This window comes from Myotis brandtii, unplaced genomic scaffold (genome assembly GCF_000412655.1).
Source record: "Myotis brandtii unplaced genomic scaffold, ASM41265v1 scaffold504, whole genome shotgun sequence".
In the NCBI taxonomy this organism is placed as follows: Eukaryota; Metazoa; Chordata; class Mammalia; order Chiroptera; family Vespertilionidae; genus Myotis; species Myotis brandtii.
This window is the reverse complement of record NW_005369217.1, coordinates 2,515,120-2,524,262: the sequence shown is the minus strand read 5'-3', so window position 1 is coordinate 2,524,262 and position 9,143 is coordinate 2,515,120.

Genomic DNA, 9,143 nt, shown 5'->3' with positions numbered 1-9,143 from the left:
CACATATACATATATATATATATATATAGGCATAAAAAAATAAGAGCATCTTGCTTAAGAATATATGCATATGTAGTAAAAGTACTGAAGTGCATAGATATGTTAAATTCAGAATAGAGGCTACCTGTGATGGGAAAGAGAGGTACTAGGAGAGCTCTATCTCTATTGCTTTTTTTGTTTTAGAGTCTTTTATTGAAGTATAATTTACATACAGTGAAACAGATCTTAAGTATGCAGTCCAATGAGTTTGATCAATGTATACACCCATGTAAACCACGCCAATATCAAGAACATTTCCATTACCCCAGAGAATTCCTTTATGCCCCTTCCTAGTAAGTCCCTACCAGCAAACACTGTTTTGATTTCTAACACCATAATTTATTTTTTCCTGTTCTAGGATTTCAAATAAGTGGAATCATACAGTATGTGTTCTTTTGTGTCCAGCTTGAGATTCATCCATGTCCGTGAATGTACAGTAGTCTATTCTTCTTTATGGCTGAGTAGTATTCTATTTCATCAGTACACAATTTATCTTAATAATTAAAAAAAAAGTTGTGGTCGATACGTGGGTGTCAACATATTATTCTTTATACTTCTTTATACATATTAAAGATTTCCTTTTTAAAAAAGTATAGGTCACCAAATGCTAGAGATTCCCTAGGACATATACCTAAGGGTGAAATGGCTGGGTTGTAGATTATGCATACTGTCAACATTACTAGATATTGCCAATTCTAGTTTCTGACCACAGACCTACTGAATCAGCTGCTTAGTTGATGTTTCTCAAGAATCTGCAGTTTTAAATTGATTTCAGAGGGAGGGATGGGGAGAAAGAGAGCAATATAGACAGACAAACAGACATTTGTTGTTCCACTCATTTATGCACCCACTAGTTGATTCCTGCATGTGTCCTGACTGGGGATTACAACTTTGGCATATTGGGATAATGCTCCAACCAACTGAGCCACCTGGCCAGAGGAATCTACATTTTTAACAAACTCCCCAAGTAATCCTTCTGTACAACAGCATTTACAAAACAACTATTCATAAATACATTCTCTTTGTGGTATTCTATAAGCCTAATGGCTTCTATTACCATATGCCAAAAACTCATACATTTATATATTTAAATAAAACTTTCTTCTAAGGAACACACCTTAATAATGATCTGCTATGGTTCTCTCTACTCCAATGACTCCCAGGTGACTCAATGTGCACAAAACAGAAGCGATTTTCTTGTTTTTTTTCCAGAGTTTTATATCTCAGGTCATGGCACCCCATACACCCAGTTTTACCAAGCCAGAAACCTGGGAGTCTGTCATTCCTAAGTCCTCTCCTTCCTATCCTCCACATCCTATCAGTCACCAAGTCCTACTGATTCTACTGCTAAATACCTCTTAAATAGAATACGTGTCTCCATTCCCTCTGGCCTCCCTAGTCCAGGTCATCTGGATTACTGTAGTGGCCTCCTCACCACTCTTCCTATGTCCAGGCTTGTCCCGCCAGTCCATTCTTCACCTTTGGCCAAAGGAACCTTCTGAAACAAACAGTTACTGTCAAACACCTTCTTAGAGTCCCTCAATGGTTTTTTGTTGCCCTTAGGATAATTCTCAATACATCTTAGCCTTTCATGACCTGTCCTCTCCCTACCTTTCCAACCTCAACCTCTGCACCCTACCCATTCAGCTCCTCTGCACCTCACTTGCTTAAATGTGCCATTCGTTGCTCCTCTTTTGCATATGCTGTTCATTCTGCATAGAATGCAATCCACCTCCTCTTTCCCTGATGCCCTTGCTCACCTTTCAAATCTCAGCTAAACAGTTACCTTATCTGGAAGGCTTTTATGAACCTCCCAGGCTAGGTTAGGAACTCCCACTACAATCCCCTAGCAACTTATTCTTCCTTTGCAATAGCATAGCACAGTTCCCAGAACAGCTCAATTATCTTTTCAGACGGACTACAAACTTGATGAGGTGATTAGGCGATGCTGAGTCTGCTCACTCACCATGGATCCTAGCATATAGTAGGAGGTTCATTTAAAATATTGGTTTGATGAATGTTACCACATCACATTTAGTCTACATGCAAACAAAGCTTAGAAGCAGCCTCAGTTGTTCCTTTCAACTTGAAGATATGCACAGTTCTAAATTCACAAAGTCATCAATTATCTACACTAGTGTCTGTTTTATCCTCCTGCAGCTTTGGCAAGCACTGTCTGCCACCAGAGAAGCAGTCCATCAAAAATCACACCTCTGCAAGATTCAGCACTAGCCAGACTGATGTTCAAACCTTTAAAAAGCCCCGTGTATTTTCAACAGTGTCACACCTCAGTTACAAGGGAAGCACAATGCATGAAACCTTGTTAGGATTACAGTGATTGAAGTGGAAAGGCTTTTGGAAAAAGGACTGGATGTTTATATTTTTTGTCCTTGGATTTATGTCCAAGGCACAGCTGGGTATACTCAGGCTGCCAAGGATGGAGGCTGCGTGTGAGTTCCCCAGCAGTTTCCCTAGAGCAGAAGCTCTCAATTTTAAATCCGCAACCTTCCATCCCCCTCCCCCCTCCCGCTTTTTTAGCAAAAACATTAAGCACACAGACTGTGTTGCCAGAATGACTGATTGAAAATCCCTGCGACATCATTTATTAGCTGTGGTACTCTAGGCAAATTACTTAGCCATTCAGTGTCTAATTTCCTCACTTGAACATGGAATAAAATAGCACTGCCGAAACCGGTTTGGCTCAGTGGATAGAGTGTTGGCCTGCAGACTGAAAGGTCCCAGGTTAGATTCCAGTCAAGGGCATGTACCTGGGTTGCGGGCACATCCCAAGTAGGGGATGTGCAAGAGGCAGCTGATCGATGTTTCTCTCTCATCGATGTTTCTAACTCTCTATCCCTCTCCCTTCCTCTCTGTAAAAAATCAATAAAATATATATTTTTTAAAAAATAGCACTTATTTCATAGGTTTGCTGTGAGGATTAAATGAGATAATTACATGTAAGACGCTTAGAGTAATGGTTCAGTAAACATTATACATATCTAGGGGCATAGGAGTAGGTTTGGAGAAGAAGAGAAGTTAAACAGAAGAGAAAAGACAGAAGCAAAGTAATCTGCTATCTACATATATATAAAAGCCTAAGCAACTGGCCGACCAACTGACCAGCCAGTAGCTATGATGTGCACTGACCACCAGGGGGCAGATGCTCCACACAGGAGCTGCTGAGCTACAGCAACTTTGCAGAGTGCCTTCTCGCACTCCGGGACCCCTCGGGCGATGTCAGACTGCCAGTTTCGGCCCAATCCCTGCAGGCCAGTCTGAGGGACCCCGCCGGTGCATGAATCTGTGCACCGAGCCTCTAATGTAATAATAACTGAACGCTTTGAACAGATTTTCATTCAAACCTCAGAAAACCCCTTTAATTCAGGTTAGCCAGTCCAAGTCACACAGCTAATAAATAGCTGAACTGGATTTGAATCAAGGCAATCTGTCTCCAGAGACCAAGTCCTGGCCACTAAGAACTGATGTCTTCTACCTTCACACCTGCCCCTGGGGGAATGGAACTCCGCTATTGTAAAGGAGAAAGTGAAGCAAAAGGATGGGAGGGAAGGAAAGGAAGAATAAACAGAGTAAGGCCAGACTCATCTGTTTTCTCCATTTAAAACAGGTTTCCTTTTATCATTCCTTCACAGACATAACAGAGCCCACTATCTTTGTAGACACTTTACTTAGAATTCAGTAGGCCAGGTTGAAGTCACAATCACTGTTAAAAACTTCAACAGATCCTTCTCAACCTAAAAGATTCAAATGTGAAATGGAAACGAGAGACATACATGTGAGGGCAGGCAGGAGAGCAGTGAGTGAGCACTAGGGACACAAAAATCACACCTCGGTCTAGAGCGGTAAGACCAGCTGAGGGGCTTGAGAGTCAGATAAAGGATTCAAGTTCTTGTTGGGCCTGTAACATCAGAAAAATGCCTTAACATCTCTGAGCATCACTTTTTCATCCGTAAAATGGTAACAAGAACATCCGCGTCTCCAGGGATTACTTTCACACAGTGTTAGGAAGAATCAGGCACTCTCACACATTGCTGGTGGGGGGTGCAAACGGTGGGCAATCTGGTCATCTTTCCTCTCTTTTCTCAATTTAACAATCTTACACAGCACTCACAATATGCCCGGCACAATACTAGTCACTTTACTAGCGTTAGCCGAATCAATTTTTTGGTAGGTTGTTTGCGAAATGTCGGTAGTGATTCCCCTGAGTGTATCCTTGAGCTTGGCCAGGGTACGTGTTTTGGTCGGTGGGACAATAGCAAATGTGACACAAGCAAAGATCTGAAAGATGCTCGTGCTTTGGGATCTGCTGTCTCTTGCTGCCCTCTGGAACCCTGAGACCACCATGTGAAGAAACCTGGCCTAACTGACTGAACATGAGAGATCACATGCCATCCCAAATGAGGTCCCTGCAGGACCCACTCACCTGTCATCTGCCAGACATGTGAGTGGGGCCATCCTAGATCCTTTCGCTAGCAGCTGACCTACCAGGTGATCACAGAAGCATGAGAGAATCCAGCAGAGCTCAGTGGGGCTGGCCCAGATTAGAAGAGCCTCCCAGCCAAACTACAGACTCATGAGCGAAGTAAAGTAGTTATTGCTCTTAACACGCTAAATTTGGGGGTGATTTGTTATGCAACACAAACTAAACTAATGAATACCATCCTCACAGTAATCCTGTGAGGTAGGTACTATTATTATTTTTCTTTTCAAAAAATCAGGCAACTGAGGCAAGAAGAGGTTAAGGGACTTGCACAATTTGTAAATGGCAAGAGTCAAGAGCAACACCTTGCAATCCAGCTTAAAGTCTGTGCTATACTTGGATATTTTAGATATAGGTATAGATAAGATATAGACATAGGTGTAGATATCTCCCCTATGCTATGCTGCTTCACCTAACAAAAGTAAGGATGTTCATATCACTTGACACAGAAATTCTACTGTAATCTGTCATACAGATATACTTGCACATATGTAAAACAATGTATGTATAAGATTATCCACTCCAGCACTGCTGAAAATAGCAAAAGACTAGAAACAACCAATTTTAGTATATCCATATAGATATCCCAGCCCTAGCTGTTGGGGTGCGTACGGGAGGCAACTGATTGATGTTTCTCTCTCACATTGATGTTTACCTTTCTCTCCATACCTCTCTCTCTAAACAACAACAAAGACCAACATTCCTCAGGTGAGAATTGAAGAAAGAAAGAAAAAAAAAGGCATCCCATATGTAGCCATAAAAGAACCAGGTAGATCTACAAATACTGATCTTATATATAAGGGAAAAAAACAAAGTGCAGGCTTCAGGGGTACAACTCTGTAATACATTATCTGTATATTGTATTGTGTGTTCAAGTCTCCTTCCATCACCATTTATCCCCCCTTCACCTCTGATAATCACTATACTATTGCCTATGAGGTTGTATTTTTTGTTTTCTTTTTTTGCTTAATCTCTTCATCGTTTTCACCCAGCTCCCCAACCCTCTCTTCTGACAGCTATTAGTCTGTTCTCTGTATCTGTTTTTATTTTGTTAGTTTATTTTGTTCATTAGATTCCACATATAAGTGAAATCACATGGTATTTGTCTTTCTCTGACTGGCTTATTTCATGTATCATAATTCTCTACAGGTCCATCCATGCTGTCGCAAAAGGTAAGATTTCCTTCTTTTTTATGGCTGAGTAGTATTACATTCAGGAATGTACCATAGCTTTTTTATCCATTCATCTACTGATGGGCACTGGGGCTGCTTCCAAATCTTGGCTATCCTATATAATAAAAGGCTAATATGCAAATCAATCGAACGGTGGAACGACTAGTTGCTATGATGCGCACTGACCACCAGGGGGCAGACACTCAATGCAGGACCTGTCCCCTGGTGGTCAATGAACTCCCACAGGGGGAGCACCAATCAGCCAAAAGCCGGGCTCACATCTGGTGAGCTCCGTGGCAGTGGTGAGAGCCTCTCCTGTCTCCAAGGCAGTGCTAAGGATGTCCGACTGATGGCCTAGCACTGAGGCCATCTCTTTCCGCGGGGAACAGGCCTAAGCCATTAGTCAGACATCACCCAAGGGCTCCCGGGCTGCCAGAGGGATGTCTGACTGCCAGCTTAGACCCGATCCCCCAGGGAGTGGGGCATCCCAGCTGAGGTCTAACAATTCCCATTCTCTCTCTCTCTCTCTTAAATACACACACACACACACACACACACACACACACACACACAGGGCAACCTTAGGTGTACATTAGAGGATTCTCGCCTCTCCCTTCCTCTCACATCAGCAAGTTCAGTTGACTCTATCTCCAAAATACATCCTGTCTCTCCATCTGTCTTTCATCACCCCTGCACAGAAAAGTGGACTCTCTCCCTTATTACTACCATCACTTTCCATAATCCATTCCATACACATTAGCCAAGATAATATTCAAAAAAGTAAACCAGATCACATCATTATACTCCTCTGTAGGAGGGAGGGAGAGGGAAAGAGGAGAGAGAGAGAGAGGAGAAAGAGAGGGAGAGAGAGATTTATTGTTTCACTTATTTATGCACTAACTGAATGATTCTTGGATATGCCCTGATAGAGGATCAAAACTATAAGTAACCTTGGTGTATGGCACGGGTGGGGAACCTTTTTTCTGCCAAGGGCCATTTGGATATTTATAACATCATTCATAGGCCATACAAAATTATCAACTTAAAAATTAGCCTGCTTTAAAAAAAAATTAGCCTGCTACATTTGGTCAAACATTTAATTGTCTCACCCCTAATGCCTTGGCAGGGCAAGACCAAGTGATTTCACAGGCCTTATATGGCCCGCGGGCCAGACGTTCTGACCCCTGGTATATGGGGACAACGCTCTAACCAACAGAGCTACCCAGCCAGGTCCTATTTGTTTACTTTATTGTCTAATTTCTCAACTAGCATGTAGCCTCTAAGACAGTGGTTCTCAACCTTCTTAATGCCTCGACCCTTTAATACAGTTCCTCATGTTGTGGTGACCCCCAACCATAAAATTATTTTCGTTGCTACTTCATAACTGTAATTTTGCTACTGTTATGAATCGTAATGTAAATATCTGATATGCAGGATGTATTTTCATTGTTACAAATTGAACATAATTAAAGCATAGTGATTAATCACAAAAACAATATGTAATTATATATGTGTTTTCCGATGGTCTTAGGCGACCCCTGTGAAAGGGTCGTTCGACTCCCAAAGGGGTTGCGACCCACAGGTTGAGAACCGCTGCTCTAAGAGAACAGGTTCTTGGCTGTCATCTCCCCACTGCACTCCTAGGGCTTAACACAATGCCTATACTTAGTAGGTGCTTAATACATAGGCCTTATAGTAGTTGTGGTGGATGTTTAAAATCAAATTGCTGAGCTCCAGTCCCAGAGATTCTGATTTAATAGGCCCGAAGTAGAGCTCAAGAATCTAGCAGGCATCCATCTCTTTCATCTTAAAGCAGGTAGTATGCAAATCACATTTTAAGATACAGACATGCCTCCTTGTACTGTGCTTCACTGAAACTGGAGGCAAAAACTCCACTAGGAAAAAGATTACGACTTGCTTTATTGTGACCTCACTTTATTACGGTCACTTTCCATCTCCAAATCTTAATTCTCCCTCTAACACACCTTACTTAGGCCGACAGATTCCATCCCACCTGCTTTCCTTAATTACCCGGGTGGCATTGAGGGTAAAAGGAGGTTGCTGACCCCTGAATCTGGAGTTCAAACAAGTTACCCTGCCAGTTTCCATTTCTGCTGCTCCAACCAATGCCAGGCATTCAAACTAGCTGGTCAGCCAGGCTGGAATCCTGTCCTCCCCAGAAACACCTGAGCAGGTTTGGACTAAGTCCAAAAGGTAAGCCAGGTAAATTTCCATGTCAGCTCACTAGCAGACTTTCCAGAGGCAGCCGGGGCCAATTCATACTTGTTCTACAAACCCTCCAAATACCACTCCCCACCCCTCACATATACACATACGCTTACAGAAAACTTAATTCTGGCATCACCTGCAAAACTGGAGGCCAGAGCCCCCCTTGAAGCAACCTCACAGCTGAGAGGAAGAAATCTGTGAAAGGACCGTTCAGGTGACTAATGTAATAGACACACAGGTAATTTAGTAACAAGGCAACCCCAACGTGCAATCCAGAGAAATTCAAAGGCTCTAGTGAAAAGTCTTGTTCTGTTTTTACCATTTCTTCTCACCCTTCTCTCTTCAGAAAACATCCAACCAACACTCTTTCCTGGACACCTCCGGGATGCCTAAACTGTCAGGAAGTTGGCCTTAGGTCTGGGGAAATGTGGATGTCCTTAAGTTTCCTCTACTTCCCTTCGCCCCTGCAAGTGCCGAGATCCTGCGTTTGATTAAAACTGCCTGTCGCCAAGGTTCGGATGCAAACAGCACGCTGGGACTGGTAACTTATGAAATCACCAACGCTTTCCAGTGGATGAGCTCCCCCAGACAGGTAGGATGAGCTGCGCAGGCCTGCGTGCCTGCTCTCCGCGGCTGGCAATAAGGAGCTCCAATGCCCAGGCTGTTCCTTGAGGTGGAATAAACCCTGCAGTTCAGCCTGCAGACTGGAATTTTCCCACTCAGAGCGCTGCTGGAGGAGGCGGGGTGCGCGCTGGGACCCCGCACCTGCTTCGGGAAGCAGCCCCGGCGGAGGGCGCCGCCTCCAGGACGCTGCGGGGTCGTCGGTGGGAATTTTCCCACTCAGAGCGCTGCTGGAGGAGGCGGGGTGCGCGCTGGGACCCCGCACCTGCTTCGGGAAGCAGCCCCGGCGGAGGGCGCCGCCTCCAGGACGCTGCGGGGTGCCCGTCGGTGGGCAGCGCCTAGTCGCTGGGGCGAGGGAACTTGAGTTCACACTCCCTCGCGCCTTCCAAACGCCAGAAGCCAGGGCATTTCTGGAGGCGAGGGCTGAGGATCCCCTCCCCGAAACACACACACACACGCACACACCCTCTGCCTCTCACCCCCTGGCGTGGAAGTGGGCCCCACCTCCCTGGAGTGTGCGCCGAGGGAGCCCCACCGACGCCTGGCGGCACAGTTCCCGAGGCTCCCGGGGATGGAGCGAGGGG